The sequence below is a fragment of the Schistocerca cancellata genome, unplaced genomic scaffold (genome assembly GCF_023864275.1).
Source record: "Schistocerca cancellata isolate TAMUIC-IGC-003103 unplaced genomic scaffold, iqSchCanc2.1 HiC_scaffold_554, whole genome shotgun sequence".
NCBI classification, from domain to species: Eukaryota; Metazoa; Arthropoda; class Insecta; order Orthoptera; family Acrididae; genus Schistocerca; species Schistocerca cancellata.
In genome coordinates, this window is record NW_026046567.1 from 1 (window position 1) to 27789 (window position 27789).

The 27789-nt window shown below is 53.3% G+C and overlaps 56 non-coding genes across 56 annotated transcripts; all 56 read left to right on the top strand.

Moving 5' to 3' along the window:
* The first annotated feature begins 257 nt into the window (after positions 1–257).
* Positions 258–329, top strand: Trnae-cuc (transfer RNA glutamic acid (anticodon CUC)). The gene has a single exon. It is a non-coding gene; the product is annotated as a tRNA-Glu (tRNA).
* Positions 330–702: 373 nt separating this feature from the next.
* Trnah-gug (transfer RNA histidin (anticodon GUG)) lies at positions 703–774 on the top strand. Its single transcript has one exon. It is a non-coding gene; the product is annotated as a tRNA-His (tRNA).
* Positions 775–1213: 439 nt separating this feature from the next.
* On the top strand, positions 1214–1295 carry Trnal-uag (transfer RNA leucine (anticodon UAG)). Its single transcript has one exon. It is a non-coding gene; the product is annotated as a tRNA-Leu (tRNA).
* Positions 1296–1739: 444 nt separating this feature from the next.
* On the top strand, positions 1740–1811 carry Trnae-cuc (transfer RNA glutamic acid (anticodon CUC)). The gene has a single exon. It is a non-coding gene; the product is annotated as a tRNA-Glu (tRNA).
* Positions 1812–2185: 374 nt separating this feature from the next.
* On the top strand, positions 2186–2257 carry Trnah-gug (transfer RNA histidin (anticodon GUG)). The gene has a single exon. It is a non-coding gene; the product is annotated as a tRNA-His (tRNA).
* Positions 2258–2696: 439 nt separating this feature from the next.
* Trnal-uag (transfer RNA leucine (anticodon UAG)) lies at positions 2697–2778 on the top strand. Its single transcript has one exon. It is a non-coding gene; the product is annotated as a tRNA-Leu (tRNA).
* Positions 2779–3222: 444 nt separating this feature from the next.
* Trnae-cuc (transfer RNA glutamic acid (anticodon CUC)) lies at positions 3223–3294 on the top strand. Its single transcript has one exon. It is a non-coding gene; the product is annotated as a tRNA-Glu (tRNA).
* A 374-nt stretch (positions 3295–3668) lies between these two features.
* Positions 3669–3740, top strand: Trnah-gug (transfer RNA histidin (anticodon GUG)). Its single transcript has one exon. It is a non-coding gene; the product is annotated as a tRNA-His (tRNA).
* Positions 3741–4179: 439 nt separating this feature from the next.
* On the top strand, positions 4180–4261 carry Trnal-uag (transfer RNA leucine (anticodon UAG)). The gene has a single exon. It is a non-coding gene; the product is annotated as a tRNA-Leu (tRNA).
* A 444-nt stretch (positions 4262–4705) lies between these two features.
* Trnae-cuc (transfer RNA glutamic acid (anticodon CUC)) lies at positions 4706–4777 on the top strand. Its single transcript has one exon. It is a non-coding gene; the product is annotated as a tRNA-Glu (tRNA).
* Positions 4778–5151: 374 nt separating this feature from the next.
* Positions 5152–5223, top strand: Trnah-gug (transfer RNA histidin (anticodon GUG)). Its single transcript has one exon. It is a non-coding gene; the product is annotated as a tRNA-His (tRNA).
* A 439-nt stretch (positions 5224–5662) lies between these two features.
* Positions 5663–5744, top strand: Trnal-uag (transfer RNA leucine (anticodon UAG)). The gene has a single exon. It is a non-coding gene; the product is annotated as a tRNA-Leu (tRNA).
* A 444-nt stretch (positions 5745–6188) lies between these two features.
* Positions 6189–6260, top strand: Trnae-cuc (transfer RNA glutamic acid (anticodon CUC)). Its single transcript has one exon. It is a non-coding gene; the product is annotated as a tRNA-Glu (tRNA).
* Positions 6261–6634: 374 nt separating this feature from the next.
* On the top strand, positions 6635–6706 carry Trnah-gug (transfer RNA histidin (anticodon GUG)). The gene has a single exon. It is a non-coding gene; the product is annotated as a tRNA-His (tRNA).
* A 439-nt stretch (positions 6707–7145) lies between these two features.
* Positions 7146–7227, top strand: Trnal-uag (transfer RNA leucine (anticodon UAG)). Its single transcript has one exon. It is a non-coding gene; the product is annotated as a tRNA-Leu (tRNA).
* A 444-nt stretch (positions 7228–7671) lies between these two features.
* Trnae-cuc (transfer RNA glutamic acid (anticodon CUC)) lies at positions 7672–7743 on the top strand. Its single transcript has one exon. It is a non-coding gene; the product is annotated as a tRNA-Glu (tRNA).
* A 374-nt stretch (positions 7744–8117) lies between these two features.
* Positions 8118–8189, top strand: Trnah-gug (transfer RNA histidin (anticodon GUG)). Its single transcript has one exon. It is a non-coding gene; the product is annotated as a tRNA-His (tRNA).
* A 439-nt stretch (positions 8190–8628) lies between these two features.
* Positions 8629–8710, top strand: Trnal-uag (transfer RNA leucine (anticodon UAG)). The gene has a single exon. It is a non-coding gene; the product is annotated as a tRNA-Leu (tRNA).
* Positions 8711–9154: 444 nt separating this feature from the next.
* Trnae-cuc (transfer RNA glutamic acid (anticodon CUC)) lies at positions 9155–9226 on the top strand. The gene has a single exon. It is a non-coding gene; the product is annotated as a tRNA-Glu (tRNA).
* A 374-nt stretch (positions 9227–9600) lies between these two features.
* On the top strand, positions 9601–9672 carry Trnah-gug (transfer RNA histidin (anticodon GUG)). The gene has a single exon. It is a non-coding gene; the product is annotated as a tRNA-His (tRNA).
* A 439-nt stretch (positions 9673–10111) lies between these two features.
* Trnal-uag (transfer RNA leucine (anticodon UAG)) lies at positions 10112–10193 on the top strand. Its single transcript has one exon. It is a non-coding gene; the product is annotated as a tRNA-Leu (tRNA).
* Positions 10194–10637: 444 nt separating this feature from the next.
* Trnae-cuc (transfer RNA glutamic acid (anticodon CUC)) lies at positions 10638–10709 on the top strand. The gene has a single exon. It is a non-coding gene; the product is annotated as a tRNA-Glu (tRNA).
* A 374-nt stretch (positions 10710–11083) lies between these two features.
* On the top strand, positions 11084–11155 carry Trnah-gug (transfer RNA histidin (anticodon GUG)). The gene has a single exon. It is a non-coding gene; the product is annotated as a tRNA-His (tRNA).
* Positions 11156–11594: 439 nt separating this feature from the next.
* On the top strand, positions 11595–11676 carry Trnal-uag (transfer RNA leucine (anticodon UAG)). The gene has a single exon. It is a non-coding gene; the product is annotated as a tRNA-Leu (tRNA).
* Positions 11677–12120: 444 nt separating this feature from the next.
* Positions 12121–12192, top strand: Trnae-cuc (transfer RNA glutamic acid (anticodon CUC)). The gene has a single exon. It is a non-coding gene; the product is annotated as a tRNA-Glu (tRNA).
* Positions 12193–12566: 374 nt separating this feature from the next.
* On the top strand, positions 12567–12638 carry Trnah-gug (transfer RNA histidin (anticodon GUG)). The gene has a single exon. It is a non-coding gene; the product is annotated as a tRNA-His (tRNA).
* A 439-nt stretch (positions 12639–13077) lies between these two features.
* Trnal-uag (transfer RNA leucine (anticodon UAG)) lies at positions 13078–13159 on the top strand. The gene has a single exon. It is a non-coding gene; the product is annotated as a tRNA-Leu (tRNA).
* Positions 13160–13603: 444 nt separating this feature from the next.
* Trnae-cuc (transfer RNA glutamic acid (anticodon CUC)) lies at positions 13604–13675 on the top strand. Its single transcript has one exon. It is a non-coding gene; the product is annotated as a tRNA-Glu (tRNA).
* Positions 13676–14049: 374 nt separating this feature from the next.
* Positions 14050–14121, top strand: Trnah-gug (transfer RNA histidin (anticodon GUG)). Its single transcript has one exon. It is a non-coding gene; the product is annotated as a tRNA-His (tRNA).
* A 439-nt stretch (positions 14122–14560) lies between these two features.
* Trnal-uag (transfer RNA leucine (anticodon UAG)) lies at positions 14561–14642 on the top strand. The gene has a single exon. It is a non-coding gene; the product is annotated as a tRNA-Leu (tRNA).
* Positions 14643–15086: 444 nt separating this feature from the next.
* Trnae-cuc (transfer RNA glutamic acid (anticodon CUC)) lies at positions 15087–15158 on the top strand. The gene has a single exon. It is a non-coding gene; the product is annotated as a tRNA-Glu (tRNA).
* Positions 15159–15532: 374 nt separating this feature from the next.
* Trnah-gug (transfer RNA histidin (anticodon GUG)) lies at positions 15533–15604 on the top strand. The gene has a single exon. It is a non-coding gene; the product is annotated as a tRNA-His (tRNA).
* Positions 15605–16043: 439 nt separating this feature from the next.
* Trnal-uag (transfer RNA leucine (anticodon UAG)) lies at positions 16044–16125 on the top strand. Its single transcript has one exon. It is a non-coding gene; the product is annotated as a tRNA-Leu (tRNA).
* Positions 16126–16569: 444 nt separating this feature from the next.
* Positions 16570–16641, top strand: Trnae-cuc (transfer RNA glutamic acid (anticodon CUC)). The gene has a single exon. It is a non-coding gene; the product is annotated as a tRNA-Glu (tRNA).
* Positions 16642–17015: 374 nt separating this feature from the next.
* Trnah-gug (transfer RNA histidin (anticodon GUG)) lies at positions 17016–17087 on the top strand. Its single transcript has one exon. It is a non-coding gene; the product is annotated as a tRNA-His (tRNA).
* Positions 17088–17526: 439 nt separating this feature from the next.
* Trnal-uag (transfer RNA leucine (anticodon UAG)) lies at positions 17527–17608 on the top strand. The gene has a single exon. It is a non-coding gene; the product is annotated as a tRNA-Leu (tRNA).
* A 444-nt stretch (positions 17609–18052) lies between these two features.
* Trnae-cuc (transfer RNA glutamic acid (anticodon CUC)) lies at positions 18053–18124 on the top strand. The gene has a single exon. It is a non-coding gene; the product is annotated as a tRNA-Glu (tRNA).
* Positions 18125–18498: 374 nt separating this feature from the next.
* Trnah-gug (transfer RNA histidin (anticodon GUG)) lies at positions 18499–18570 on the top strand. The gene has a single exon. It is a non-coding gene; the product is annotated as a tRNA-His (tRNA).
* A 439-nt stretch (positions 18571–19009) lies between these two features.
* Positions 19010–19091, top strand: Trnal-uag (transfer RNA leucine (anticodon UAG)). Its single transcript has one exon. It is a non-coding gene; the product is annotated as a tRNA-Leu (tRNA).
* Positions 19092–19535: 444 nt separating this feature from the next.
* On the top strand, positions 19536–19607 carry Trnae-cuc (transfer RNA glutamic acid (anticodon CUC)). Its single transcript has one exon. It is a non-coding gene; the product is annotated as a tRNA-Glu (tRNA).
* Positions 19608–19981: 374 nt separating this feature from the next.
* On the top strand, positions 19982–20053 carry Trnah-gug (transfer RNA histidin (anticodon GUG)). Its single transcript has one exon. It is a non-coding gene; the product is annotated as a tRNA-His (tRNA).
* A 439-nt stretch (positions 20054–20492) lies between these two features.
* Positions 20493–20574, top strand: Trnal-uag (transfer RNA leucine (anticodon UAG)). Its single transcript has one exon. It is a non-coding gene; the product is annotated as a tRNA-Leu (tRNA).
* Positions 20575–21018: 444 nt separating this feature from the next.
* On the top strand, positions 21019–21090 carry Trnae-cuc (transfer RNA glutamic acid (anticodon CUC)). Its single transcript has one exon. It is a non-coding gene; the product is annotated as a tRNA-Glu (tRNA).
* Positions 21091–21464: 374 nt separating this feature from the next.
* On the top strand, positions 21465–21536 carry Trnah-gug (transfer RNA histidin (anticodon GUG)). Its single transcript has one exon. It is a non-coding gene; the product is annotated as a tRNA-His (tRNA).
* A 439-nt stretch (positions 21537–21975) lies between these two features.
* Trnal-uag (transfer RNA leucine (anticodon UAG)) lies at positions 21976–22057 on the top strand. Its single transcript has one exon. It is a non-coding gene; the product is annotated as a tRNA-Leu (tRNA).
* Positions 22058–22501: 444 nt separating this feature from the next.
* Trnae-cuc (transfer RNA glutamic acid (anticodon CUC)) lies at positions 22502–22573 on the top strand. The gene has a single exon. It is a non-coding gene; the product is annotated as a tRNA-Glu (tRNA).
* Positions 22574–22947: 374 nt separating this feature from the next.
* Positions 22948–23019, top strand: Trnah-gug (transfer RNA histidin (anticodon GUG)). The gene has a single exon. It is a non-coding gene; the product is annotated as a tRNA-His (tRNA).
* A 439-nt stretch (positions 23020–23458) lies between these two features.
* Trnal-uag (transfer RNA leucine (anticodon UAG)) lies at positions 23459–23540 on the top strand. The gene has a single exon. It is a non-coding gene; the product is annotated as a tRNA-Leu (tRNA).
* A 444-nt stretch (positions 23541–23984) lies between these two features.
* On the top strand, positions 23985–24056 carry Trnae-cuc (transfer RNA glutamic acid (anticodon CUC)). Its single transcript has one exon. It is a non-coding gene; the product is annotated as a tRNA-Glu (tRNA).
* Positions 24057–24430: 374 nt separating this feature from the next.
* Trnah-gug (transfer RNA histidin (anticodon GUG)) lies at positions 24431–24502 on the top strand. The gene has a single exon. It is a non-coding gene; the product is annotated as a tRNA-His (tRNA).
* Positions 24503–24941: 439 nt separating this feature from the next.
* Positions 24942–25023, top strand: Trnal-uag (transfer RNA leucine (anticodon UAG)). Its single transcript has one exon. It is a non-coding gene; the product is annotated as a tRNA-Leu (tRNA).
* A 444-nt stretch (positions 25024–25467) lies between these two features.
* On the top strand, positions 25468–25539 carry Trnae-cuc (transfer RNA glutamic acid (anticodon CUC)). The gene has a single exon. It is a non-coding gene; the product is annotated as a tRNA-Glu (tRNA).
* Positions 25540–25914: 375 nt separating this feature from the next.
* On the top strand, positions 25915–25986 carry Trnah-gug (transfer RNA histidin (anticodon GUG)). Its single transcript has one exon. It is a non-coding gene; the product is annotated as a tRNA-His (tRNA).
* A 439-nt stretch (positions 25987–26425) lies between these two features.
* On the top strand, positions 26426–26507 carry Trnal-uag (transfer RNA leucine (anticodon UAG)). The gene has a single exon. It is a non-coding gene; the product is annotated as a tRNA-Leu (tRNA).
* A 445-nt stretch (positions 26508–26952) lies between these two features.
* On the top strand, positions 26953–27024 carry Trnae-cuc (transfer RNA glutamic acid (anticodon CUC)). Its single transcript has one exon. It is a non-coding gene; the product is annotated as a tRNA-Glu (tRNA).
* A 374-nt stretch (positions 27025–27398) lies between these two features.
* Trnah-gug (transfer RNA histidin (anticodon GUG)) lies at positions 27399–27470 on the top strand. The gene has a single exon. It is a non-coding gene; the product is annotated as a tRNA-His (tRNA).
* Positions 27471–27789: the final 319 nt, after the last annotated feature.

Genomic DNA, 27789 nt, shown 5'->3' on the forward strand with positions numbered 1-27789 from the left:
GTCACATGCACTCATTGCCCGCAAAGGAAACAGCACAACAAGGCGTGAGCGTCTGCTTCGTGAAGTGTCGTAGAACAGTACGTGGTGCAACGGCAGGATTTGTAGGCGCCTTTTGCTCTCATCACTGCTGGCGTTCGTCTCCACGATATGCGTCCAGAGCATGCCGCTCTATAGCGTGCGAGAGTGGATTTTTTACAGTTGTCGTCAGTTAATCGTGGGTGGTTGCTGCGTTCGCTGGAGGAGCACTGGCGTTGTAATCCGGTGTAGTCTAGTGGCTAGGATACCTGGCTCTCACCCAGGAGGCCCGGGTTCGATTCCCGGTACCGGAAATGCGCGTTTTTGTTGCTCCTCTTATGCGACTTGTCTCGACTTTGCTCGACTGACGCTACGCTGACGCGTGCAGAAAGCCACGTTAAGTATGATTCGTGGCAACACCCGACGGCGAGAGAGATGCTGTGTCTGTCCACTTGTTATCGAGTCACATGTCTGTAGTCAAGAGGCTTGGAGGACTGCAAGACATTGCCACGGAGGTGAATGCAGCTAACCACTGTAGTTAGTGTCCCGACAGCGCAGGCACGTTCATCTGCTCGTATGCATGTGATGGAGACCGTGTCTGCCACTGCTGTGGCGTACACCTTGCCTAGGCTTTGCTGTGTATCGACACTTGCATTCCAGCCAGCTGCTTTCGGGGGCGCCTCCGTGGCCGTGATCGTCTAGTGGTTAGGACATTGCGTTGTGGCCGCAATAACCCAGGTTCGAATCCTGGTCACGGCAATTTTGAAAGTTTTTCCTTGCTGCCGTTGCATTGACGATAGTGCACGAGTACTCGAAATCACAGTGCTTTCTTGGTTTTTCACTCGTGTTCCGCAGGCCGCAGTTTGTACTTGAGCTCACATATGTTTGTTACATGGAGCATTCTAGCTCCGCCTGACAGGTACAGCTACGATACTTTAGTGGTTACGGAAAGCCCAGGTTCGAAACCTGGTCACGGCACGAAAACGTCTCTTGATGCTGTCTCCTTAACTACGACAGCTACAGACAAGTGGCGTCGCTACCATATGGCGGGCACGGCATTTTCTTGTTGTGGGTGGCCTAAAGAGACGCTTCCAGTGGGAGAGCAGTGAAAATACATGGCACGGCGATTGCCAAGATACTTCCATTTCGAAGTGATCTTTGTAGTACAAAGGGAACGTTTTGCCGCCGCTCTTGCAAGGGTAACGTGGCCGAGCGGTCTAAGGCGCTGGTTTTAGGCACCAGTCTTTTCTGAGGCGTGGGTTCGAATCCCACCGTTGCCAATTTTGGCGTCTCATTTTTGTGCCGTTGCTGTGTGTTCTCGTGGAGTAGGACGCAGCTCATGTGACGCGCGTGTTGCGTAGGTAGCGTGGCCGAGCGGTCTCAGGCGCTGGTTTCAGGCACAAGTCTCTTCGGAGGCGTGGGTTCGAATCCCACTGCTGCCAAACGTGTAATGTTTCCTGCATCGAAGTCACATGCACTCATTGCCCGCAAAGGAAACAGCACAACAAGGCGTGAGCGTCTGCTTCGTGAAGTGTCGTAGAACAGTACGTGGTGCAACGGCAGGATTTGTAGGCGCCTTTTGCTCTCATCACTGCTGGCGTTCGTCTCCACGATATGCGTCCAGAGCATGCCGCTCTATAGCGTGCGAGAGTGGATTTTTTACAGTTGTCGTCAGTTAATCGTGGGTGGTTGCTGCGTTCGCTGGAGGAGCACTGGCGTTGTAATCCGGTGTAGTCTAGTGGCTAGGATACCTGGCTCTCACCCAGGAGGCCCGGGTTCGATTCCCGGTACCGGAAATGCGCGTTTTTGTTGCTCCTCTTATGCGACTTGTCTCGACTTTGCTCGACTGACGCTACGCTGACGCGTGCAGAAAGCCACGTTAAGTATGATTCGTGGCAACACCCGACGGCGAGAGAGATGCTGTGTCTGTCCACTTGTTATCGAGTCACATGTCTGTAGTCAAGAGGCTTGGAGGACTGCAAGACATTGCCACGGAGGTGAATGCAGCTAACCACTGTAGTTAGTGTCCCGACAGCGCAGGCACGTTCATCTGCTCGTATGCATGTGATGGAGACCGTGTCTGCCACTGCTGTGGCGTACACCTTGGCCTAGGCTTTGCTGTGTATCGACACTTGCATTCCAGCCAGCTGCTTTCGGGGGCGCCTCCGTGGCCGTGATCGTCTAGTGGTTAGGACATTGCGTTGTGGCCGCAATAACCCAGGTTCGAATCCTGGTCACGGCAATTTTGAAAGTTTTTCCTTGCTGCCGTTGCATTGACGATAGTGCACGAGTACTCGAAATCACAGTGCTTTCTTGGTTTTTCACTCGTGTTCCGCAGGCCGCAGTTTGTACTTGAGCTCACATATGTTTGTTACATGGAGCATTCTAGCTCCGCCTGACAGGTACAGCTACGATACTTTAGTGGTTACGGAAAGCCCAGGTTCGAAACCTGGTCACGGCACGAAAACGTCTCTTGATGCTGTCTCCTTAACTACGACAGCTACAGACAAGTGGCGTCGCTACCATATGGCGGGCACGGCATTTTCTTGTTGTGGGTGGCCTAAAGAGACGCTTCCAGTGGGAGAGCAGTGAAAATACATGGCACGGCGATTGCCAAGATACTTCCATTTCGAAGTGATCTTTGTAGTACAAAGGGAACGTTTTGCCGCCGCTCTTGCAAGGGTAACGTGGCCGAGCGGTCTAAGGCGCTGGTTTTAGGCACCAGTCTTTTCTGAGGCGTGGGTTCGAATCCCACCGTTGCCAATTTTGGCGTCTCATTTTTGTGCCGTTGCTGTGTGTTCTCGTGGAGTAGGACGCAGCTCATGTGACGCGCGTGTTGCGTAGGTAGCGTGGCCGAGCGGTCTCAGGCGCTGGTTTCAGGCACAAGTCTCTTCGGAGGCGTGGGTTCGAATCCCACTGCTGCCAAACGTGTAATGTTTCCTGCATCGAAGTCACATGCACTCATTGCCCGCAAAGGAAACAGCACAACAAGGCGTGAGCGTCTGCTTCGTGAAGTGTCGTAGAACAGTACGTGGTGCAACGGCAGGATTTGTAGGCGCCTTTTGCTCTCATCACTGCTGGCGTTCGTCTCCACGATATGCGTCCAGAGCATGCCGCTCTATAGCGTGCGAGAGTGGATTTTTTACAGTTGTCGTCAGTTAATCGTGGGTGGTTGCTGCGTTCGCTGGAGGAGCACTGGCGTTGTAATCCGGTGTAGTCTAGTGGCTAGGATACCTGGCTCTCACCCAGGAGGCCCGGGTTCGATTCCCGGTACCGGAAATGCGCGTTTTTGTTGCTCCTCTTATGCGACTTGTCTCGACTTTGCTCGACTGACGCTACGCTGACGCGTGCAGAAAGCCACGTTAAGTATGATTCGTGGCAACACCCGACGGCGAGAGAGATGCTGTGTCTGTCCACTTGTTATCGAGTCACATGTCTGTAGTCAAGAGGCTTGGAGGACTGCAAGACATTGCCACGGAGGTGAATGCAGCTAACCACTGTAGTTAGTGTCCCGACAGCGCAGGCACGTTCATCTGCTCGTATGCATGTGATGGAGACCGTGTCTGCCACTGCTGTGGCGTACACCTTGGCCTAGGCTTTGCTGTGTATCGACACTTGCATTCCAGCCAGCTGCTTTCGGGGGCGCCTCCGTGGCCGTGATCGTCTAGTGGTTAGGACATTGCGTTGTGGCCGCAATAACCCAGGTTCGAATCCTGGTCACGGCAATTTTGAAAGTTTTTCCTTGCTGCCGTTGCATTGACGATAGTGCACGAGTACTCGAAATCACAGTGCTTTCTTGGTTTTTCACTCGTGTTCCGCAGGCCGCAGTTTGTACTTGAGCTCACATATGTTTGTTACATGGAGCATTCTAGCTCCGCCTGACAGGTACAGCTACGATACTTTAGTGGTTACGGAAAGCCCAGGTTCGAAACCTGGTCACGGCACGAAAACGTCTCTTGATGCTGTCTCCTTAACTACGACAGCTACAGACAAGTGGCGTCGCTACCATATGGCGGGCACGGCATTTTCTTGTTGTGGGTGGCCTAAAGAGACGCTTCCAGTGGGAGAGCAGTGAAAATACATGGCACGGCGATTGCCAAGATACTTCCATTTCGAAGTGATCTTTGTAGTACAAAGGGAACGTTTTGCCGCCGCTCTTGCAAGGGTAACGTGGCCGAGCGGTCTAAGGCGCTGGTTTTAGGCACCAGTCTTTTCTGAGGCGTGGGTTCGAATCCCACCGTTGCCAATTTTGGCGTCTCATTTTTGTGCCGTTGCTGTGTGTTCTCGTGGAGTAGGACGCAGCTCATGTGACGCGCGTGTTGCGTAGGTAGCGTGGCCGAGCGGTCTCAGGCGCTGGTTTCAGGCACAAGTCTCTTCGGAGGCGTGGGTTCGAATCCCACTGCTGCCAAACGTGTAATGTTTCCTGCATCGAAGTCACATGCACTCATTGCCCGCAAAGGAAACAGCACAACAAGGCGTGAGCGTCTGCTTCGTGAAGTGTCGTAGAACAGTACGTGGTGCAACGGCAGGATTTGTAGGCGCCTTTTGCTCTCATCACTGCTGGCGTTCGTCTCCACGATATGCGTCCAGAGCATGCCGCTCTATAGCGTGCGAGAGTGGATTTTTTACAGTTGTCGTCAGTTAATCGTGGGTGGTTGCTGCGTTCGCTGGAGGAGCACTGGCGTTGTAATCCGGTGTAGTCTAGTGGCTAGGATACCTGGCTCTCACCCAGGAGGCCCGGGTTCGATTCCCGGTACCGGAAATGCGCGTTTTTGTTGCTCCTCTTATGCGACTTGTCTCGACTTTGCTCGACTGACGCTACGCTGACGCGTGCAGAAAGCCACGTTAAGTATGATTCGTGGCAACACCCGACGGCGAGAGAGATGCTGTGTCTGTCCACTTGTTATCGAGTCACATGTCTGTAGTCAAGAGGCTTGGAGGACTGCAAGACATTGCCACGGAGGTGAATGCAGCTAACCACTGTAGTTAGTGTCCCGACAGCGCAGGCACGTTCATCTGCTCGTATGCATGTGATGGAGACCGTGTCTGCCACTGCTGTGGCGTACACCTTGGCCTAGGCTTTGCTGTGTATCGACACTTGCATTCCAGCCAGCTGCTTTCGGGGGCGCCTCCGTGGCCGTGATCGTCTAGTGGTTAGGACATTGCGTTGTGGCCGCAATAACCCAGGTTCGAATCCTGGTCACGGCAATTTTGAAAGTTTTTCCTTGCTGCCGTTGCATTGACGATAGTGCACGAGTACTCGAAATCACAGTGCTTTCTTGGTTTTTCACTCGTGTTCCGCAGGCCGCAGTTTGTACTTGAGCTCACATATGTTTGTTACATGGAGCATTCTAGCTCCGCCTGACAGGTACAGCTACGATACTTTAGTGGTTACGGAAAGCCCAGGTTCGAAACCTGGTCACGGCACGAAAACGTCTCTTGATGCTGTCTCCTTAACTACGACAGCTACAGACAAGTGGCGTCGCTACCATATGGCGGGCACGGCATTTTCTTGTTGTGGGTGGCCTAAAGAGACGCTTCCAGTGGGAGAGCAGTGAAAATACATGGCACGGCGATTGCCAAGATACTTCCATTTCGAAGTGATCTTTGTAGTACAAAGGGAACGTTTTGCCGCCGCTCTTGCAAGGGTAACGTGGCCGAGCGGTCTAAGGCGCTGGTTTTAGGCACCAGTCTTTTCTGAGGCGTGGGTTCGAATCCCACCGTTGCCAATTTTGGCGTCTCATTTTTGTGCCGTTGCTGTGTGTTCTCGTGGAGTAGGACGCAGCTCATGTGACGCGCGTGTTGCGTAGGTAGCGTGGCCGAGCGGTCTCAGGCGCTGGTTTCAGGCACAAGTCTCTTCGGAGGCGTGGGTTCGAATCCCACTGCTGCCAAACGTGTAATGTTTCCTGCATCGAAGTCACATGCACTCATTGCCCGCAAAGGAAACAGCACAACAAGGCGTGAGCGTCTGCTTCGTGAAGTGTCGTAGAACAGTACGTGGTGCAACGGCAGGATTTGTAGGCGCCTTTTGCTCTCATCACTGCTGGCGTTCGTCTCCACGATATGCGTCCAGAGCATGCCGCTCTATAGCGTGCGAGAGTGGATTTTTTACAGTTGTCGTCAGTTAATCGTGGGTGGTTGCTGCGTTCGCTGGAGGAGCACTGGCGTTGTAATCCGGTGTAGTCTAGTGGCTAGGATACCTGGCTCTCACCCAGGAGGCCCGGGTTCGATTCCCGGTACCGGAAATGCGCGTTTTTGTTGCTCCTCTTATGCGACTTGTCTCGACTTTGCTCGACTGACGCTACGCTGACGCGTGCAGAAAGCCACGTTAAGTATGATTCGTGGCAACACCCGACGGCGAGAGAGATGCTGTGTCTGTCCACTTGTTATCGAGTCACATGTCTGTAGTCAAGAGGCTTGGAGGACTGCAAGACATTGCCACGGAGGTGAATGCAGCTAACCACTGTAGTTAGTGTCCCGACAGCGCAGGCACGTTCATCTGCTCGTATGCATGTGATGGAGACCGTGTCTGCCACTGCTGTGGCGTACACCTTGGCCTAGGCTTTGCTGTGTATCGACACTTGCATTCCAGCCAGCTGCTTTCGGGGGCGCCTCCGTGGCCGTGATCGTCTAGTGGTTAGGACATTGCGTTGTGGCCGCAATAACCCAGGTTCGAATCCTGGTCACGGCAATTTTGAAAGTTTTTCCTTGCTGCCGTTGCATTGACGATAGTGCACGAGTACTCGAAATCACAGTGCTTTCTTGGTTTTTCACTCGTGTTCCGCAGGCCGCAGTTTGTACTTGAGCTCACATATGTTTGTTACATGGAGCATTCTAGCTCCGCCTGACAGGTACAGCTACGATACTTTAGTGGTTACGGAAAGCCCAGGTTCGAAACCTGGTCACGGCACGAAAACGTCTCTTGATGCTGTCTCCTTAACTACGACAGCTACAGACAAGTGGCGTCGCTACCATATGGCGGGCACGGCATTTTCTTGTTGTGGGTGGCCTAAAGAGACGCTTCCAGTGGGAGAGCAGTGAAAATACATGGCACGGCGATTGCCAAGATACTTCCATTTCGAAGTGATCTTTGTAGTACAAAGGGAACGTTTTGCCGCCGCTCTTGCAAGGGTAACGTGGCCGAGCGGTCTAAGGCGCTGGTTTTAGGCACCAGTCTTTTCTGAGGCGTGGGTTCGAATCCCACCGTTGCCAATTTTGGCGTCTCATTTTTGTGCCGTTGCTGTGTGTTCTCGTGGAGTAGGTCGCAGCTCATGTGACGCGCGTGTTGCGTAGGTAGCGTGGCCGAGCGGTCTCAGGCGCTGGTTTCAGGCACAAGTCTCTTCGGAGGCGTGGGTTCGAATCCCACTGCTGCCAAACGTGTAATGTTTCCTGCATCGAAGTCACATGCACTCATTGCCCGCAAAGGAAACAGCACAACAAGGCGTGAGCGTCTGCTTCGTGAAGTGTCGTAGAACAGTACGTGGTGCAACGGCAGGATTTGTAGGCGCCTTTTGCTCTCATCACTGCTGGCGTTCGTCTCCACGATATGCGTCCAGAGCATGCCGCTCTACAGCGTGCGAGAGTGGATTTTTTACAGTTGTCGTCAGTTAATCGTGGGTGGTTGCTGCGTTCGCTGGAGGAGCACTGGCGTTGTAATCCGGTGTAGTCTAGTGGCTAGGATACCTGGCTCTCACCCAGGAGGCCCGGGTTCGATTCCCGGTACCGGAAATGCGCGTTTTTGTTGCTCCTCTTATGCGACTTGTCTCGACTTTGCTCGACTGACGCTACGCTGACGCGTGCAGAAAGCCACGTTAAGTATGATTCGTGGCAACACCCGACGGCGAGAGAGATGCTGTGTCTGTCCACTTGTTATCGAGTCACATGTCTGTAGTCAAGAGGCTTGGAGGACTGCAAGACATTGCCACGGAGGTGAATGCAGCTAACCACTGTAGTTAGTGTCCCGACAGCGCAGGCACGTTCATCTGCTCGTATGCATGTGATGGAGACCGTGTCTGCCACTGCTGTGGCGTACACCTTGGCCTAGGCTTTGCTGTGTATCGACACTTGCATTCCAGCCAGCTGCTTTCGGGGGCGCCTCCGTGGCCGTGATCGTCTAGTGGTTAGGACATTGCGTTGTGGCCGCAATAACCCAGGTTCGAATCCTGGTCACGGCAATTTTGAAAGTTTTTCCTTGCTGCCGTTGCATTGACGATAGTGCACGAGTACTCGAAATCACAGTGCTTTCTTGGTTTTTCACTCGTGTTCCGCAGGCCGCAGTTTGTACTTGAGCTCACATATGTTTGTTACATGGAGCATTCTAGCTCCGCCTGACAGGTACAGCTACGATACTTTAGTGGTTACGGAAAGCCCAGGTTCGAAACCTGGTCACGGCACGAAAACGTCTCTTGATGCTGTCTCCTTAACTACGACAGCTACAGACAAGTGGCGTCGCTACCATATGGCGGGCACGGCATTTTCTTGTTGTGGGTGGCCTAAAGAGACGCTTCCAGTGGGAGAGCAGTGAAAATACATGGCACGGCGATTGCCAAGATACTTCCATTTCGAAGTGATCTTTGTAGTACAAAGGGAACGTTTTGCCGCCGCTCTTGCAAGGGTAACGTGGCCGAGCGGTCTAAGGCGCTGGTTTTAGGCACCAGTCTTTTCTGAGGCGTGGGTTCGAATCCCACCGTTGCCAATTTTGGCGTCTCATTTTTGTGCCGTTGCTGTGTGTTCTCGTGGAGTAGGTCGCAGCTCATGTGACGCGCGTGTTGCGTAGGTAGCGTGGCCGAGCGGTCTCAGGCGCTGGTTTCAGGCACAAGTCTCTTCGGAGGCGTGGGTTCGAATCCCACTGCTGCCAAACGTGTAATGTTTCCTGCATCGAAGTCACATGCACTCATTGCCCGCAAAGGAAACAGCACAACAAGGCGTGAGCGTCTGCTTCGTGAAGTGTCGTAGAACAGTACGTGGTGCAACGGCAGGATTTGTAGGCGCCTTTTGCTCTCATCACTGCTGGCGTTCGTCTCCACGATATGCGTCCAGAGCATGCCGCTCTACAGCGTGCGAGAGTGGATTTTTTACAGTTGTCGTCAGTTAATCGTGGGTGGTTGCTGCGTTCGCTGGAGGAGCACTGGCGTTGTAATCCGGTGTAGTCTAGTGGCTAGGATACCTGGCTCTCACCCAGGAGGCCCGGGTTCGATTCCCGGTACCGGAAATGCGCGTTTTTGTTGCTCCTCTTATGCGACTTGTCTCGACTTTGCTCGACTGACGCTACGCTGACGCGTGCAGAAAGCCACGTTAAGTATGATTCGTGGCAACACCCGACGGCGAGAGAGATGCTGTGTCTGTCCACTTGTTATCGAGTCACATGTCTGTAGTCAAGAGGCTTGGAGGACTGCAAGACATTGCCACGGAGGTGAATGCAGCTAACCACTGTAGTTAGTGTCCCGACAGCGCAGGCACGTTCATCTGCTCGTATGCATGTGATGGAGACCGTGTCTGCCACTGCTGTGGCGTACACCTTGGCCTAGGCTTTGCTGTGTATCGACACTTGCATTCCAGCCAGCTGCTTTCGGGGGCGCCTCCGTGGCCGTGATCGTCTAGTGGTTAGGACATTGCGTTGTGGCCGCAATAACCCAGGTTCGAATCCTGGTCACGGCAATTTTGAAAGTTTTTCCTTGCTGCCGTTGCATTGACGATAGTGCACGAGTACTCGAAATCACAGTGCTTTCTTGGTTTTTCACTCGTGTTCCGCAGGCCGCAGTTTGTACTTGAGCTCACATATGTTTGTTACATGGAGCATTCTAGCTCCGCCTGACAGGTACAGCTACGATACTTTAGTGGTTACGGAAAGCCCAGGTTCGAAACCTGGTCACGGCACGAAAACGTCTCTTGATGCTGTCTCCTTAACTACGACAGCTACAGACAAGTGGCGTCGCTACCATATGGCGGGCACGGCATTTTCTTGTTGTGGGTGGCCTAAAGAGACGCTTCCAGTGGGAGAGCAGTGAAAATACATGGCACGGCGATTGCCAAGATACTTCCATTTCGAAGTGATCTTTGTAGTACAAAGGAAACGTTTTGCCGCCGCTCTTGCAAGGGTAACGTGGCCGAGCGGTCTAAGGCGCTGGTTTTAGGCACCAGTCTTTTCTGAGGCGTGGGTTCGAATCCCACCGTTGCCAATTTTGGCGTCTCATTTTTGTGCCGTTGCTGTGTGTTCTCGTGGAGTAGGACGCAGCTCATGTGACGCGCGTGTTGCGTAGGTAGCGTGGCCGAGCGGTCTCAGGCGCTGGTTTCAGGCACAAGTCTCTTCGGAGGCGTGGGTTCGAATCCCACTGCTGCCAAACGTGTAATGTTTCCTGCATCGAAGTCACATGCACTCATTGCCCGCAAAGGAAACAGCACAACAAGGCGTGAGCGTCTGCTTCGTGAAGTGTCGTAGAACAGTACGTGGTGCAACGGCAGGATTTGTAGGCGCCTTTTGCTCTCATCACTGCTGGCGTTCGTCTCCACGATATGCGTCCAGAGCATGCCGCTCTATAGCGTGCGAGAGTGGATTTTTTACAGTTGTCGTCAGTTAATCGTGGGTGGTTGCTGCGTTCGCTGGAGGAGCACTGGCGTTGTAATCCGGTGTAGTCTAGTGGCTAGGATACCTGGCTCTCACCCAGGAGGCCCGGGTTCGATTCCCGGTACCGGAAATGCGCGTTTTTGTTGCTCCTCTTATGCGACTTGTCTCGACTTTGCTCGACTGACGCTACGCTGACGCGTGCAGAAAGCCACGTTAAGTATGATTCGTGGCAACACCCGACGGCGAGAGAGATGCTGTGTCTGTCCACTTGTTATCGAGTCACATGTCTGTAGTCAAGAGGCTTGGAGGACTGCAAGACATTGCCACGGAGGTGAATGCAGCTAACCACTGTAGTTAGTGTCCCGACAGCGCAGGCACGTTCATCTGCTCGTATGCATGTGATGGAGACCGTGTCTGCCACTGCTGTGGCGTACACCTTGGCCTAGGCTTTGCTGTGTATCGACACTTGCATTCCAGCCAGCTGCTTTCGGGGGCGCCTCCGTGGCCGTGATCGTCTAGTGGTTAGGACATTGCGTTGTGGCCGCAATAACCCAGGTTCGAATCCTGGTCACGGCAATTTTGAAAGTTTTTCCTTGCTGCCGTTGCATTGACGATAGTGCACGAGTACTCGAAATCACAGTGCTTTCTTGGTTTTTCACTCGTGTTCCGCAGGCCGCAGTTTGTACTTGAGCTCACATATGTTTGTTACATGGAGCATTCTAGCTCCGCCTGACAGGTACAGCTACGATACTTTAGTGGTTACGGAAAGCCCAGGTTCGAAACCTGGTCACGGCACGAAAACGTCTCTTGATGCTGTCTCCTTAACTACGACAGCTACAGACAAGTGGCGTCGCTACCATATGGCGGGCACGGCATTTTCTTGTTGTGGGTGGCCTAAAGAGACGCTTCCAGTGGGAGAGCAGTGAAAATACATGGCACGGCGATTGCCAAGATACTTCCATTTCGAAGTGATCTTTGTAGTACAAAGGGAACGTTTTGCCGCCGCTCTTGCAAGGGTAACGTGGCCGAGCGGTCTAAGGCGCTGGTTTTAGGCACCAGTCTTTTCTGAGGCGTGGGTTCGAATCCCACCGTTGCCAATTTTGGCGTCTCATTTTTGTGCCGTTGCTGTGTGTTCTCGTGGAGTAGGACGCAGCTCATGTGACGCGCGTGTTGCGTAGGTAGCGTGGCCGAGCGGTCTCAGGCGCTGGTTTCAGGCACAAGTCTCTTCGGAGGCGTGGGTTCGAATCCCACTGCTGCCAAACGTGTAATGTTTCCTGCATCGAAGTCACATGCACTCATTGCCCGCAAAGGAAACAGCACAACAAGGCGTGAGCGTCTGCTTCGTGAAGTGTCGTAGAACAGTACGTGGTGCAACGGCAGGATTTGTAGGCGCCTTTTGCTCTCATCACTGCTGGCGTTCGTCTCCACGATATGCGTCCAGAGCATGCCGCTCTATAGCGTGCGAGAGTGGATTTTTTACAGTTGTCGTCAGTTAATCGTGGGTGGTTGCTGCGTTCGCTGGAGGAGCACTGGCGTTGTAATCCGGTGTAGTCTAGTGGCTAGGATACCTGGCTCTCACCCAGGAGGCCCGGGTTCGATTCCCGGTACCGGAAATGCGCGTTTTTGTTGCTCCTCTTATGCGACTTGTCTCGACTTTGCTCGACTGACGCTACGCTGACGCGTGCAGAAAGCCACGTTAAGTATGATTCGTGGCAACACCCGACGGCGAGAGAGATGCTGTGTCTGTCCACTTGTTATCGAGTCACATGTCTGTAGTCAAGAGGCTTGGAGGACTGCAAGACATTGCCACGGAGGTGAATGCAGCTAACCACTGTAGTTAGTGTCCCGACAGCGCAGGCACGTTCATCTGCTCGTATGCATGTGATGGAGACCGTGTCTGCCACTGCTGTGGCGTACACCTTGGCCTAGGCTTTGCTGTGTATCGACACTTGCATTCCAGCCAGCTGCTTTCGGGGGCGCCTCCGTGGCCGTGATCGTCTAGTGGTTAGGACATTGCGTTGTGGCCGCAATAACCCAGGTTCGAATCCTGGTCACGGCAATTTTGAAAGTTTTTCCTTGCTGCCGTTGCATTGACGATAGTGCACGAGTACTCGAAATCACAGTGCTTTCTTGGTTTTTCACTCGTGTTCCGCAGGCCGCAGTTTGTACTTGAGCTCACATATGTTTGTTACATGGAGCATTCTAGCTCCGCCTGACAGGTACAGCTACGATACTTTAGTGGTTACGGAAAGCCCAGGTTCGAAACCTGGTCACGGCACGAAAACGTCTCTTGATGCTGTCTCCTTAACTACGACAGCTACAGACAAGTGGCGTCGCTACCATATGGCGGGCACGGCATTTTCTTGTTGTGGGTGGCCTAAAGAGACGCTTCCAGTGGGAGAGCAGTGAAAATACATGGCACGGCGATTGCCAAGATACTTCCATTTCGAAGTGATCTTTGTAGTACAAAGGGAACGTTTTGCCGCCGCTCTTGCAAGGGTAACGTGGCCGAGCGGTCTAAGGCGCTGGTTTTAGGCACCAGTCTTTTCTGAGGCGTGGGTTCGAATCCCACCGTTGCCAATTTTGGCGTCTCATTTTTGTGCCGTTGCTGTGTGTTCTCGTGGAGTAGGTCGCAGCTCATGTGACGCGCGTGTTGCGTAGGTAGCGTGGCCGAGCGGTCTCAGGCGCTGGTTTCAGGCACAAGTCTCTTCGGAGGCGTGGGTTCGAATCCCACTGCTGCCAAACGTGTAATGTTTCCTGCATCGAAGTCACATGCACTCATTGCCCGCAAAGGAAACAGCACAACAAGGCGTGAGCGTCTGCTTCGTGAAGTGTCGTAGAACAGTACGTGGTGCAACGGCAGGATTTGTAGGCGCCTTTTGCTCTCATCACTGCTGGCGTTCGTCTCCACGATATGCGTCCAGAGCATGCCGCTCTACAGCGTGCGAGAGTGGATTTTTTACAGTTGTCGTCAGTTAATCGTGGGTGGTTGCTGCGTTCGCTGGAGGAGCACTGGCGTTGTAATCCGGTGTAGTCTAGTGGCTAGGATACCTGGCTCTCACCCAGGAGGCCCGGGTTCGATTCCCGGTACCGGAAATGCGCGTTTTTGTTGCTCCTCTTATGCGACTTGTCTCGACTTTGCTCGACTGACGCTACGCTGACGCGTGCAGAAAGCCACGTTAAGTATGATTCGTGGCAACACCCGACGGCGAGAGAGATGCTGTGTCTGTCCACTTGTTATCGAGTCACATGTCTGTAGTCAAGAGGCTTGGAGGACTGCAAGACATTGCCACGGAGGTGAATGCAGCTAACCACTGTAGTTAGTGTCCCGACAGCGCAGGCACGTTCATCTGCTCGTATGCATGTGATGGAGACCGTGTCTGCCACTGCTGTGGCGTACACCTTGGCCTAGGCTTTGCTGTGTATCGACACTTGCATTCCAGCCAGCTGCTTTCGGGGGCGCCTCCGTGGCCGTGATCGTCTAGTGGTTAGGACATTGCGTTGTGGCCGCAATAACCCAGGTTTGAATCCTGGTCACGGCAATTTTGAAAGTTTTTCCTTGCTGCCGTTGCATTGACGATAGTGCACGAGTACTCGAAATCACAGTGCTTTCTTGGTTTTTCACTCGTGTTCCGCAGGCCGCAGTTTGTACTTGAGCTCACATATGTTTGTTACATGGAGCATTCTAGCTCCGCCTGACAGGTACAGCTACGATACTTTAGTGGTTACGGAAAGCCCAGGTTCGAAACCTGGTCACGGCACGAAAACGTCTCTTGATGCTGTCTCCTTAACTACGACAGCTACAGACAAGTGGCGTCGCTACCATATGGCGGGCACGGCATTTTCTTGTTGTGGGTGGCCTAAAGAGACGCTTCCAGTGGGAGAGCAGTGAAAATACATGGCACGGCGATTGCCAAGATACTTCCATTTCGAAGTGATCTTTGTAGTACAAAGGGAACGTTTTGCCGCCGCTCTTGCAAGGGTAACGTGGCCGAGCGGTCTAAGGCGCTGGTTTTAGGCACCAGTCTTTTCTGAGGCGTGGGTTCGAATCCCACCGTTGCCAATTTTGGCGTCTCATTTTTGTGCCGTTGCTGTGTGTTCTCGTGGAGTAGGACGCAGCTCATGTGACGCGCGTGTTGCGTAGGTAGCGTGGCCGAGCGGTCTCAGGCGCTGGTTTCAGGCACAAGTCTCTTCGGAGGCGTGGGTTCGAATCCCACTGCTGCCAAACGTGTAATGTTTCCTGCATCGAAGTCACATGCACTCATTGCCCGCAAAGGAAACAGCACAACAAGGCGTGAGCGTCTGCTTCGTGAAGTGTCGTAGAACAGTACGTGGTGCAACGGCAGGATTTGTAGGCGCCTTTTGCTCTCATCACTGCTGGCGTTCGTCTCCACGATATGCGTCCAGAGCATGCCGCTCTACAGCGTGCGAGAGTGGATTTTTTACAGTTGTCGTCAGTTAATCGTGGGTGGTTGCTGCGTTCGCTGGAGGAGCACTGGCGTTGTAATCCGGTGTAGTCTAGTGGCTAGGATACCTGGCTCTCACCCAGGAGGCCCGGGTTCGATTCCCGGTACCGGAAATGCGCGTTTTTGTTGCTCCTCTTATGCGACTTGTCTCGACTTTGCTCGACTGACGCTACGCTGACGCGTGCAGAAAGCCACGTTAAGTATGATTCGTGGCAACACCCGACGGCGAGAGAGATGCTGTGTCTGTCCACTTGTTATCGAGTCACATGTCTGTAGTCAAGAGGCTTGGAGGACTGCAAGACATTGCCACGGAGGTGAATGCAGCTAACCACTGTAGTTAGTGTCCCGACAGCGCAGGCACGTTCATCTGCTCGTATGCATGTGATGGAGACCGTGTCTGCCACTGCTGTGGCGTACACCTTGGCCTAGGCTTTGCTGTGTATCGACACTTGCATTCCAGCCAGCTGCTTTCGGGGGCGCCTCCGTGGCCGTGATCGTCTAGTGGTTAGGACATTGCGTTGTGGCCGCAATAACCCAGGTTCGAATCCTGGTCACGGCAATTTTGAAAGTTTTTCCTTGCTGCCGTTGCATTGACGATAGTGCACGAGTACTCGAAATCACAGTGCTTTCTTGGTTTTTCACTCGTGTTCCGCAGGCCGCAGTTTGTACTTGAGCTCACATATGTTTGTTACATGGAGCATTCTAGCTCCGCCTGACAGGTACAGCTACGATACTTTAGTGGTTACGGAAAGCCCAGGTTCGAAACCTGGTCACGGCACGAAAACGTCTCTTGATGCTGTCTCCTTAACTACGACAGCTACAGACAAGTGGCGTCGCTACCATATGGCGGGCACGGCATTTTCTTGTTGTGGGTGGCCTAAAGAGACGCTTCCAGTGGGAGAGCAGTGAAAATACATGGCACGGCGATTGCCAAGATACTTCCATTTCGAAGTGATCTTTGTAGTACAAAGGGAACGTTTTGCCGCCGCTCTTGCAAGGGTAACGTGGCCGAGCGGTCTAAGGCGCTGGTTTTAGGCACCAGTCTTTTCTGAGGCGTGGGTTCGAATCCCACCGTTGCCAATTTTGGCGTCTCATTTTTGTGCCGTTGCTGTGTGTTCTCGTGGAGTAGGTCGCAGCTCATGTGACGCGCGTGTTGCGTAGGTAGCGTGGCCGAGCGGTCTCAGGCGCTGGTTTCAGGCACAAGTCTCTTCGGAGGCGTGGGTTCGAATCCCACTGCTGCCAAACGTGTAATGTTTCCTGCATCGAAGTCACATGCACTCATTGCCCGCAAAGGAAACAGCACAACAAGGCGTGAGCGTCTGCTTCGTGAAGTGTCGTAGAACAGTACGTGGTGCAACGGCAGGATTTGTAGGCGCCTTTTGCTCTCATCACTGCTGGCGTTCGTCTCCACGATATGCGTCCAGAGCATGCCGCTCTACAGCGTGCGAGAGTGGATTTTTTACAGTTGTCGTCAGTTAATCGTGGGTGGTTGCTGCGTTCGCTGGAGGAGCACTGGCGTTGTAATCCGGTGTAGTCTAGTGGCTAGGATACCTGGCTCTCACCCAGGAGGCCCGGGTTCGATTCCCGGTACCGGAAATGCGCGTTTTTGTTGCTCCTCTTATGCGACTTGTCTCGACTTTGCTCGACTGACGCTACGCTGACGCGTGCAGAAAGCCACGTTAAGTATGATTCGTGGCAACACCCGACGGCGAGAGAGATGCTGTGTCTGTCCACTTGTTATCGAGTCACATGTCTGTAGTCAAGAGGCTTGGAGGACTGCAAGACATTGCCACGGAGGTGAATGCAGCTAACCACTGTAGTTAGTGTCCCGACAGCGCAGGCACGTTCATCTGCTCGTATGCATGTGATGGAGACCGTGTCTGCCACTGCTGTGGCGTACACCTTGGCCTAGGCTTTGCTGTGTATCGACACTTGCATTCCAGCCAGCTGCTTTCGGGGGCGCCTCCGTGGCCGTGATCGTCTAGTGGTTAGGACATTGCGTTGTGGCCGCAATAACCCAGGTTCGAATCCTGGTCACGGCAATTTTGAAAGTTTTTCCTTGCTGCCGTTGCATTGACGATAGTGCACGAGTACTCGAAATCACAGTGCTTTCTTGGTTTTTCACTCGTGTTCCGCAGGCCGCAGTTTGTACTTGAGCTCACATATGTTTGTTACATGGAGCATTCTAGCTCCGCCTGACAGGTACAGCTACGATACTTTAGTGGTTACGGAAAGCCCAGGTTCGAAACCTGGTCACGGCACGAAAACGTCTCTTGATGCTGTCTCCTTAACTACGACAGCTACAGACAAGTGGCGTCGCTACCATATGGCGGGCACGGCATTTTCTTGTTGTGGGTGGCCTAAAGAGACGCTTCCAGTGGGAGAGCAGTGAAAATACATGGCACGGCGATTGCCAAGATACTTCCATTTCGAAGTGATCTTTGTAGTACAAAGGGAACGTTTTGCCGCCGCTCTTGCAAGGGTAACGTGGCCGAGCGGTCTAAGGCGCTGGTTTTAGGCACCAGTCTTTTCTGAGGCGTGGGTTCGAATCCCACCGTTGCCAATTTTGGCGTCTCATTTTTGTGCCGTTGCTGTGTGTTCTCGTGGAGTAGGTCGCAGCTCATGTGACGCGCGTGTTGCGTAGGTAGCGTGGCCGAGCGGTCTCAGGCGCTGGTTTCAGGCACAAGTCTCTTCGGAGGCGTGGGTTCGAATCCCACTGCTGCCAAACGTGTAATGTTTCCTGCATCGAAGTCACATGCACTCATTGCCCGCAAAGGAAACAGCACAACAAGGCGTGAGCGTCTGCTTCGTGAAGTGTCGTAGAACAGTACGTGGTGCAACGGCAGGATTTGTAGGCGCCTTTTGCTCTCATCACTGCTGGCGTTCGTCTCCACGATATGCGTCCAGAGCATGCCGCTCTACAGCGTGCGAGAGTGGATTTTTTACAGTTGTCGTCAGTTAATCGTGGGTGGTTGCTGCGTTCGCTGGAGGAGCACTGGCGTTGTAATCCGGTGTAGTCTAGTGGCTAGGATACCTGGCTCTCACCCAGGAGGCCCGGGTTCGATTCCCGGTACCGGAAATGCGCGTTTTTGTTGCTCCTCTTATGCGACTTGTCTCGACTTTGCTCGACTGACGCTACGCTGACGCGTGCAGAAAGCCACGTTAAGTATGATTCGTGGCAACACCCGACGGCGAGAGAGATGCTGTGTCTGTCCACTTGTTATCGAGTCACATGTCTGTAGTCAAGAGGCTTGGAGGACTGCAAGACATTGCCACGGAGGTGAATGCAGCTAACCACTGTAGTTAGTGTCCCGACAGCGCAGGCACGTTCATCTGCTCGTATGCATGTGATGGAGACCGTGTCTGCCACTGCTGTGGCGTACACCTTGGCCTAGGCTTTGCTGTGTATCGACACTTGCATTCCAGCCAGCTGCTTTCGGGGGCGCCTCCGTGGCCGTGATCGTCTAGTGGTTAGGACATTGCGTTGTGGCCGCAATAACCCAGGTTCGAATCCTGGTCACGGCAATTTTGAAAGTTTTTCCTTGCTGCCGTTGCATTGACGATAGTGCACGAGTACTCGAAATCACAGTGCTTTCTTGGTTTTTCACTCGTGTTCCGCAGGCCGCAGTTTGTACTTGAGCTCACATATGTTTGTTACATGGAGCATTCTAGCTCCGCCTGACAGGTACAGCTACGATACTTTAGTGGTTACGGAAAGCCCAGGTTCGAAACCTGGTCACGGCACGAAAACGTCTCTTGATGCTGTCTCCTTAACTACGACAGCTACAGACAAGTGGCGTCGCTACCATATGGCGGGCACGGCATTTTCTTGTTGTGGGTGGCCTAAAGAGACGCTTCCAGTGGGAGAGCAGTGAAAATACATGGCACGGCGATTGCCAAGATACTTCCATTTCGAAGTGATCTTTGTAGTACAAAGGGAACGTTTTGCCGCCGCTCTTGCAAGGGTAACGTGGCCGAGCGGTCTAAGGCGCTGGTTTTAGGCACCAGTCTTTTCTGAGGCGTGGGTTCGAATCCCACCGTTGCCAATTTTGGCGTCTCATTTTTGTGCCGTTGCTGTGTGTTCTCGTGGAGTAGGTCGCAGCTCATGTGACGCGCGTGTTGCGTAGGTAGCGTGGCCGAGCGGTCTCAGGCGCTGGTTTCAGGCACAAGTCTCTTCGGAGGCGTGGGTTCGAATCCCACTGCTGCCAAACGTGTAATGTTTCCTGCATCGAAGTCACATGCACTCATTGCCCGCAAAGGAAACAGCACAACAAGGCGTGAGCGTCTGCTTCGTGAAGTGTCGTAGAACAGTACGTGGTGCAACGGCAGGATTTGTAGGCGCCTTTTGCTCTCATCACTGCTGGCGTTCGTCTCCACGATATGCGTCCAGAGCATGCCGCTCTACAGCGTGCGAGAGTGGATTTTTTACAGTTGTCGTCAGTTAATCGTGGGTGGTTGCTGCGTTCGCTGGAGGAGCACTGGCGTTGTAATCCGGTGTAGTCTAGTGGCTAGGATACCTGGCTCTCACCCAGGAGGCCCGGGTTCGATTCCCGGTACCGGAAATGCGCGTTTTTGTTGCTCCTCTTATGCGACTTGTCTCGACTTTGCTCGACTGACGCTACGCTGACGCGTGCAGAAAGCCACGTTAAGTATGATTCGTGGCAACACCCGACGGCGAGAGAGATGCTGTGTCTGTCCACTTGTTATCGAGTCACATGTCTGTAGTCAAGAGGCTTGGAGGACTGCAAGACATTGCCACGGAGGTGAATGCAGCTAACCACTGTAGTTAGTGTCCCGACAGCGCAGGCACGTTCATCTGCTCGTATGCATGTGATGGAGACCGTGTCTGCCACTGCTGTGGCGTACACCTTGGCCTAGGCTTTGCTGTGTATCGACACTTGCATTCCAGCCAGCTGCTTTCGGGGGCGCCTCCGTGGCCGTGATCGTCTAGTGGTTAGGACATTGCGTTGTGGCCGCAATAACCCAGGTTCGAATCCTGGTCACGGCAATTTTGAAAGTTTTTCCTTGCTGCCGTTGCATTGACGATAGTGCACGAGTACTCGAAATCACAGTGCTTTCTTGGTTTTTCACTCGTGTTCCGCAGGCCGCAGTTTGTACTTGAGCTCACATATGTTTGTTACATGGAGCATTCTAGCTCCGCCTGACAGGTACAGCTACGATACTTTAGTGGTTACGGAAAGCCCAGGTTCGAAACCTGGTCACGGCACGAAAACGTCTCTTGATGCTGTCTCCTTAACTACGACAGCTACAGACAAGTGGCGTCGCTACCATATGGCGGGCACGGCATTTTCTTGTTGTGGGTGGCCTAAAGAGACGCTTCCAGTGGGAGAGCAGTGAAAATACATGGCACGGCGATTGCCAAGATACTTCCATTTCGAAGTGATCTTTGTAGTACAAAGGGAACGTTTTGCCGCCGCTCTTGCAAGGGTAACGTGGCCGAGCGGTCTAAGGCGCTGGTTTTAGGCACCAGTCTTTTCTGAGGCGTGGGTTCGAATCCCACCGTTGCCAATTTTGGCGTCTCATTTTTGTGCCGTTGCTGTGTGTTCTCGTGGAGTAGGTCGCAGCTCATGTGACGCGCGTGTTGCGTAGGTAGCGTGGCCGAGCGGTCTCAGGCGCTGGTTTCAGGCACAAGTCTCTTCGGAGGCGTGGGTTCGAATCCCACTGCTGCCAAACGTGTAATGTTTCCTGCATCGAAGTCACATGCACTCATTGCCCGCAAAGGAAACAGCACAACAAGGCGTGAGCGTCTGCTTCGTGAAGTGTCGTAGAACAGTACGTGGTGCAACGGCAGGATTTGTAGGCGCCTTTTGCTCTCATCACTGCTGGCGTTCGTCTCCACGATATGCGTCCAGAGCATGCCGCTCTACAGCGTGCGAGAGTGGATTTTTTACAGTTGTCGTCAGTTAATCGTGGGTGGTTGCTGCGTTCGCTGGAGGAGCACTGGCGTTGTAATCCGGTGTAGTCTAGTGGCTAGGATACCTGGCTCTCACCCAGGAGGCCCGGGTTCGATTCCCGGTACCGGAAATGCGCGTTTTTGTTGCTCCTCTTATGCGACTTGTCTCGACTTTGCTCGACTGACGCTACGCTGACGCGTGCAGAAAGCCACGTTAAGTATGATTCGTGGCAACACCCGACGGCGAGAGAGATGCTGTGTCTGTCCACTTGTTATCGAGTCACATGTCTGTAGTCAAGAGGCTTGGAGGACTGCAAGACATTGCCACGGAGGTGAATGCAGCTAACCACTGTAGTTAGTGTCCCGACAGCGCAGGCACGTTCATCTGCTCGTATGCATGTGATGGAGACCGTGTCTGCCACTGCTGTGGCGTACACCTTGGCCTAGGCTTTGCTGTGTATCGACACTTGCATTCCAGCCAGCTGCTTTCGGGGGCGCCTCCGTGGCCGTGATCGTCTAGTGGTTAGGACATTGCGTTGTGGCCGCAATAACCCAGGTTCGAATCCTGGTCACGGCAATTTTGAAAGTTTTTCCTTGCTGCCGTTGCATTGACGATAGTGCACGAGTACTCGAAATCACAGTGCTTTCTTGGTTTTTCACTCGTGTTCCGCAGGCCGCAGTTTGTACTTGAGCTCACATATGTTTGTTACATGGAGCATTCTAGCTCCGCCTGACAGGTACAGCTACGATACTTTAGTGGTTACGGAAAGCCCAGGTTCGAAACCTGGTCACGGCACGAAAACGTCTCTTGATGCTGTCTCCTTAACTACGACAGCTACAGACAAGTGGCGTCGCTACCATATGGCGGGCACGGCATTTTCTTGTTGTGGGTGGCCTAAAGAGACGCTTCCAGTGGGAGAGCAGTGAAAATACATGGCACGGCGATTGCCAAGATACTTCCATTTCGAAGTGATCTTTGTAGTACAAAGGGAACGTTTTGCCGCCGCTCTTGCAAGGGTAACGTGGCCGAGCGGTCTAAGGCGCTGGTTTTAGGCACCAGTCTTTTCTGAGGCGTGGGTTCGAATCCCACCGTTGCCAATTTTGGCGTCTCATTTTTGTGCCGTTGCTGTGTGTTCTCGTGGAGTAGGTCGCAGCTCATGTGACGCGCGTGTTGCGTAGGTAGCGTGGCCGAGCGGTCTCAGGCGCTGGTTTCAGGCACAAGTCTCTTCGGAGGCGTGGGTTCGAATCCCACTGCTGCCAAACGTGTAATGTTTCCTGCATCGAAGTCACATGCACTCATTGCCCGCAAAGGAAACAGCACAACAAGGCGTGAGCGTCTGCTTCGTGAAGTGTCGTAGAACAGTACGTGGTGCAACGGCAGGATTTGTAGGCGCCTTTTGCTCTCATCACTGCTGGCGTTCGTCTCCACGATATGCGTCCAGAGCATGCCGCTCTACAGCGTGCGAGAGTGGATTTTTTACAGTTGTCGTCAGTTAATCGTGGGTGGTTGCTGCGTTCGCTGGAGGAGCACTGGCGTTGTAATCCGGTGTAGTCTAGTGGCTAGGATACCTGGCTCTCACCCAGGAGGCCCGGGTTCGATTCCCGGTACCGGAAATGCGCGTTTTTGTTGCTCCTCTTATGCGACTTGTCTCGACTTTGCTCGACTGACGCTACGCTGACGCGTGCAGAAAGCCACGTTAAGTATGATTCGTGGCAACACCCGACGGCGAGAGAGATGCTGTGTCTGTCCACTTGTTATCGAGTCACATGTCTGTAGTCAAGAGGCTTGGAGGACTGCAAGACATTGCCACGGAGGTGAATGCAGCTAACCACTGTAGTTAGTGTCCCGACAGCGCAGGCACGTTCATCTGCTCGTATGCATGTGATGGAGACCGTGTCTGCCACTGCTGTGGCGTACACCTTGGCCTAGGCTTTGCTGTGTATCGACACTTGCATTCCAGCCAGCTGCTTTCGGGGGCGCCTCCGTGGCCGTGATCGTCTAGTGGTTAGGACATTGCGTTGTGGCCGCAATAACCCAGGTTCGAATCCTGGTCACGGCAATTTTGAAAGTTTTTCCTTGCTGCCGTTGCATTGACGATAGTGCACGAGTACTCGAAATCACAGTGCTTTCTTGGTTTTTCACTCGTGTTCCGCAGGCCGCAGTTTGTACTTGAGCTCACATATGTTTGTTACATGGAGCATTCTAGCTCCGCCTGACAGGTACAGCTACGATACTTTAGTGGTTACGGAAAGCCCAGGTTCGAAACCTGGTCACGGCACGAAAACGTCTCTTGATGCTGTCTCCTTAACTACGACAGCTACAGACAAGTGGCGTCGCTACCATATGGCGGGCACGGCATTTTCTTGTTGTGGGTGGCCTAAAGAGACGCTTCCAGTGGGAGAGCAGTGAAAATACATGGCACGGCGATTGCCAAGATACTTCCATTTCGAAGTGATCTTTGTAGTACAAAGGGAACGTTTTGCCGCCGCTCTTGCAAGGGTAACGTGGCCGAGCGGTCTAAGGCGCTGGTTTTAGGCACCAGTCTTTTCTGAGGCGTGGGTTCGAATCCCACCGTTGCCAATTTTGGCGTCTCATTTTTGTGCCGTTGCTGTGTGTTCTCGTGGAGTAGGTCGCAGCTCATGTGACGCGCGTGTTGCGTAGGTAGCGTGGCCGAGCGGTCTCAGGCGCTGGTTTCAGGCACAAGTCTCTTCGGAGGCGTGGGTTCGAATCCCACTGCTGCCAAACGTGTAATGTTTCCTGCATCGAAGTCACATGCACTCATTGCCCGCAAAGGAAACAGCACAACAAGGCGTGAGCGTCTGCTTCGTGAAGTGTCGTAGAACAGTACGTGGTGCAACGGCAGGATTTGTAGGCGCCTTTTGCTCTCATCACTGCTGGCGTTCGTCTCCACGATATGCGTCCAGAGCATGCCGCTCTACAGCGTGCGAGAGTGGATTTTTTACAGTTGTCGTCAGTTAATCGTGGGTGGTTGCTGCGTTCGCTGGAGGAGCACTGGCGTTGTAATCCGGTGTAGTCTAGTGGCTAGGATACCTGGCTCTCACCCAGGAGGCCCGGGTTCGATTCCCGGTACCGGAAATGCGCGTTTTTGTTGCTCCTCTTATGCGACTTGTCTCGACTTTGCTCGACTGACGCTACGCTGACGCGTGCAGAAAGCCACGTTAAGTATGATTCGTGGCAACACCCGACGGCGAGAGAGATGCTGTGTCTGTCCACTTGTTATCGAGTCACATGTCTGTAGTCAAGAGGCTTGGAGGACTGCAAGACATTGCCACGGAGGTGAATGCAGCTAACCACTGTAGTTAGTGTCCCGACAGCGCAGGCACGTTCATCTGCTCGTATGCATGTGATGGAGACCGTGTCTGCCACTGCTGTGGCGTACACCTTGGCCTAGGCTTTGCTGTGTATCGACACTTGCATTCCAGCCAGCTGCTTTCGGGGGCGCCTCCGTGGCCGTGATCGTCTAGTGGTTAGGACATTGCGTTGTGGCCGCAATAACCCAGGTTCGAATCCTGGTCACGGCAATTTTGAAAGTTTTTCCTTGCTGCCGTTGCATTGACGATAGTGCACGAGTACTCGAAATCACAGTGCTTTCTTGGTTTTTCACTCGTGTTCCGCAGGCCGCAGTTTGTACTTGAGCTCACATATGTTTGTTACATGGAGCATTCTAGCTCCGCCTGACAGGTACAGCTACGATACTTTAGTGGTTACGGAAAGCCCAGGTTCGAAACCTGGTCACGGCACGAAAACGTCTCTTGATGCTGTCTCCTTAACTACGACAGCTACAGACAAGTGGCGTCGCTACCATATGGCGGGCACGGCATTTTCTTGTTGTGGGTGGCCTAAAGAGACGCTTCCAGTGGGAGAGCAGTGAAAATACATGGCACGGCGATTGCCAAGATACTTCCATTTCGAAGTGATCTTTGTAGTACAAAGGGAACGTTTTGCCGCCGCTCTTGCAAGGGTAACGTGGCCGAGCGGTCTAAGGCGCTGGTTTTAGGCACCAGTCTTTTCTGAGGCGTGGGTTCGAATCCCACCGTTGCCAATTTTGGCGTCTCATTTTTGTGCCGTTGCTGTGTGTTCTCGTGGAGTAGGTCGCAGCTCATGTGACGCGCGTGTTGCGTAGGTAGCGTGGCCGAGCGGTCTCAGGCGCTGGTTTCAGGCACAAGTCTCTTCGGAGGCGTGGGTTCGAATCCCACTGCTGCCAAACGTGTAATGTTTCCTGCATCGAAGTCACATGCACTCATTGCCCGCAAAGGAAACAGCACAACAAGGCGTGAGCGTCTGCTTCGTGAAGTGTCGTAGAACAGTACGTGGTGCAACGGCAGGATTTGTAGGCGCCTTTTGCTCTCATCACTGCTGGCGTTCGTCTCCACGATATGCGTCCAGAGCATGCCGCTCTACAGCGTGCGAGAGTGGATTTTTTACAGTTGTCGTCAGTTAATCGTGGGTGGTTGCTGCGTTCGCTGGAGGAGCACTGGCGTTGTAATCCGGTGTAGTCTAGTGGCTAGGATACCTGGCTCTCACCCAGGAGGCCCGGGTTCGATTCCCGGTACCGGAAATGCGCGTTTTTGTTGCTCCTCTTATGCGACTTGTCTCGACTTTGCTCGACTGACGCTACGCTGACGCGTGCAGAAAGCCACGTTAAGTATGATTCGTGGCAACACCCGACGGCGAGAGAGATGCTGTGTCTGTCCACTTGTTATCGAGTCACATGTCTGTAGTCAAGAGGCTTGGAGGACTGCAAGACATTGCCACGGAGGTGAATGCAGCTAACCACTGTAGTTAGTGTCCCCGACAGCGCAGGCACGTTCATCTGCTCGTATGCATGTGATGGAGACCGTGTCTGCCACTGCTGTGGCGTACACCTTGGCCTAGGCTTTGCTGTGTATCGACACTTGCATTCCAGCCAGCTGCTTTCGGGGGCGCCTCCGTGGCCGTGATCGTCTAGTGGTTAGGACATTGCGTTGTGGCCGCAATAACCCAGGTTCGAATCCTGGTCACGGCAATTTTGAAAGTTTTTCCTTGCTGCCGTTGCATTGACGATAGTGCACGAGTACTCGAAATCACAGTGCTTTCTTGGTTTTTCACTCGTGTTCCGCAGGCCGCAGTTTGTACTTGAGCTCACATATGTTTGTTACATGGAGCATTCTAGCTCCGCCTGACAGGTACAGCTACGATACTTTAGTGGTTACGGAAAGCCCAGGTTCGAAACCTGGTCACGGCACGAAAACGTCTCTTGATGCTGTCTCCTTAACTACGACAGCTACAGACAAGTGGCGTCGCTACCATATGGCGGGCACGGCATTTTCTTGTTGTGGGTGGCCTAAAGAGACGCTTCCAGTGGGAGAGCAGTGAAAATACATGGCACGGCGATTGCCAAGATACTTCCATTTCGAAGTGATCTTTGTAGTACAAAGGGAACGTTTTGCCGCCGCTCTTGCAAGGGTAACGTGGCCGAGCGGTCTAAGGCGCTGGTTTTAGGCACCAGTCTTTTCTGAGGCGTGGGTTCGAATCCCACCGTTGCCAATTTTGGGCGTCTCATTTTTGTGCCGTTGCTGTGTGTTCTCGTGGAGTAGGTCGCAGCTCATGTGACGCGCGTGTTGCGTAGGTAGCGTGGCCGAGCGGTCTCAGGCGCTGGTTTCAGGCACAAGTCTCTTCGGAGGCGTGGGTTCGAATCCCACTGCTGCCAAACGTGTAATGTTTCCTGCATCGAAGTCACATGCACTCATTGCCCGCAAAGGAAACAGCACAACAAGGCGTGAGCGTCTGCTTCGTGAAGTGTCGTAGAACAGTACGTGGTGCAACGGCAGGATTTGTAGGCGCCTTTTGCTCTCATCACTGCTGGCGTTCGTCTCCACGATATGCGTCCAGAGCATGCCGCTCTACAGCGTGCGAGAGTGGATTTTTTACAGTTGTCGTCAGTTAATCGTGGGTGGTTGCTGCGTTCGCTGGAGGAGCACTGGCGTTGTAATCCGGTGTAGTCTAGTGGCTAGGATACCTGGCTCTCACCCAGGAGGCCCGGGTTCGATTCCCGGTACCGGAAATGCGCGTTTTTGTTGCTCCTCTTATGCGACTTGTCTCGACTTTGCTCGACTGACGCTACGCTGACGCGTGCAGAAAGCCACGTTAAGTATGATTCGTGGCAACACCCGACGGCGAGAGAGATGCTGTGTCTGTCCACTTGTTATCGAGTCACATGTCTGTAGTCAAGAGGCTTGGAGGACTGCAAGACATTGCCACGGAGGTGAATGCAGCTAACCACTGTAGTTAGTGTCCCGACAGCGCAGGCACGTTCATCTGCTCGTATGCATGTGATGGAGACCGTGTCTGCCACTGCTGTGGCGTACACCTTGGCCTAGGCTTTGCTGTGTATCGACACTTGCATTCCAGCCAGCTGCTTTCGGGGGCGCCTCCGTGGCCGTGATCGTCTAGTGGTTAGGACATTGCGTTGTGGCCGCAATAACCCAGGTTCGAATCCTGGTCACGGCAATTTTGAAAGTTTTTCCTTGCTGCCGTTGCATTGACGATAGTGCACGAGTACTCGAAATCACAGTGCTTTCTTGGTTTTTCACTCGTGTTCCGCAGGCCGCAGTTTGTACTTGAGCTCACATATGTTTGTTACATGGAGCATTCTAGCTCCGCCTGACAGGTACAGCTACGATACTTTAGTGGTTACGGAAAGCCCAGGTTCGAAACCTGGTCACGGCACGAAAACGTCTCTTGATGCTGTCTCCTTAACTACGACAGCTACAGACAAGTGGCGTCGCTACCATATGGCGGGCACGGCATTTTCTTGTTGTGGGTGGCC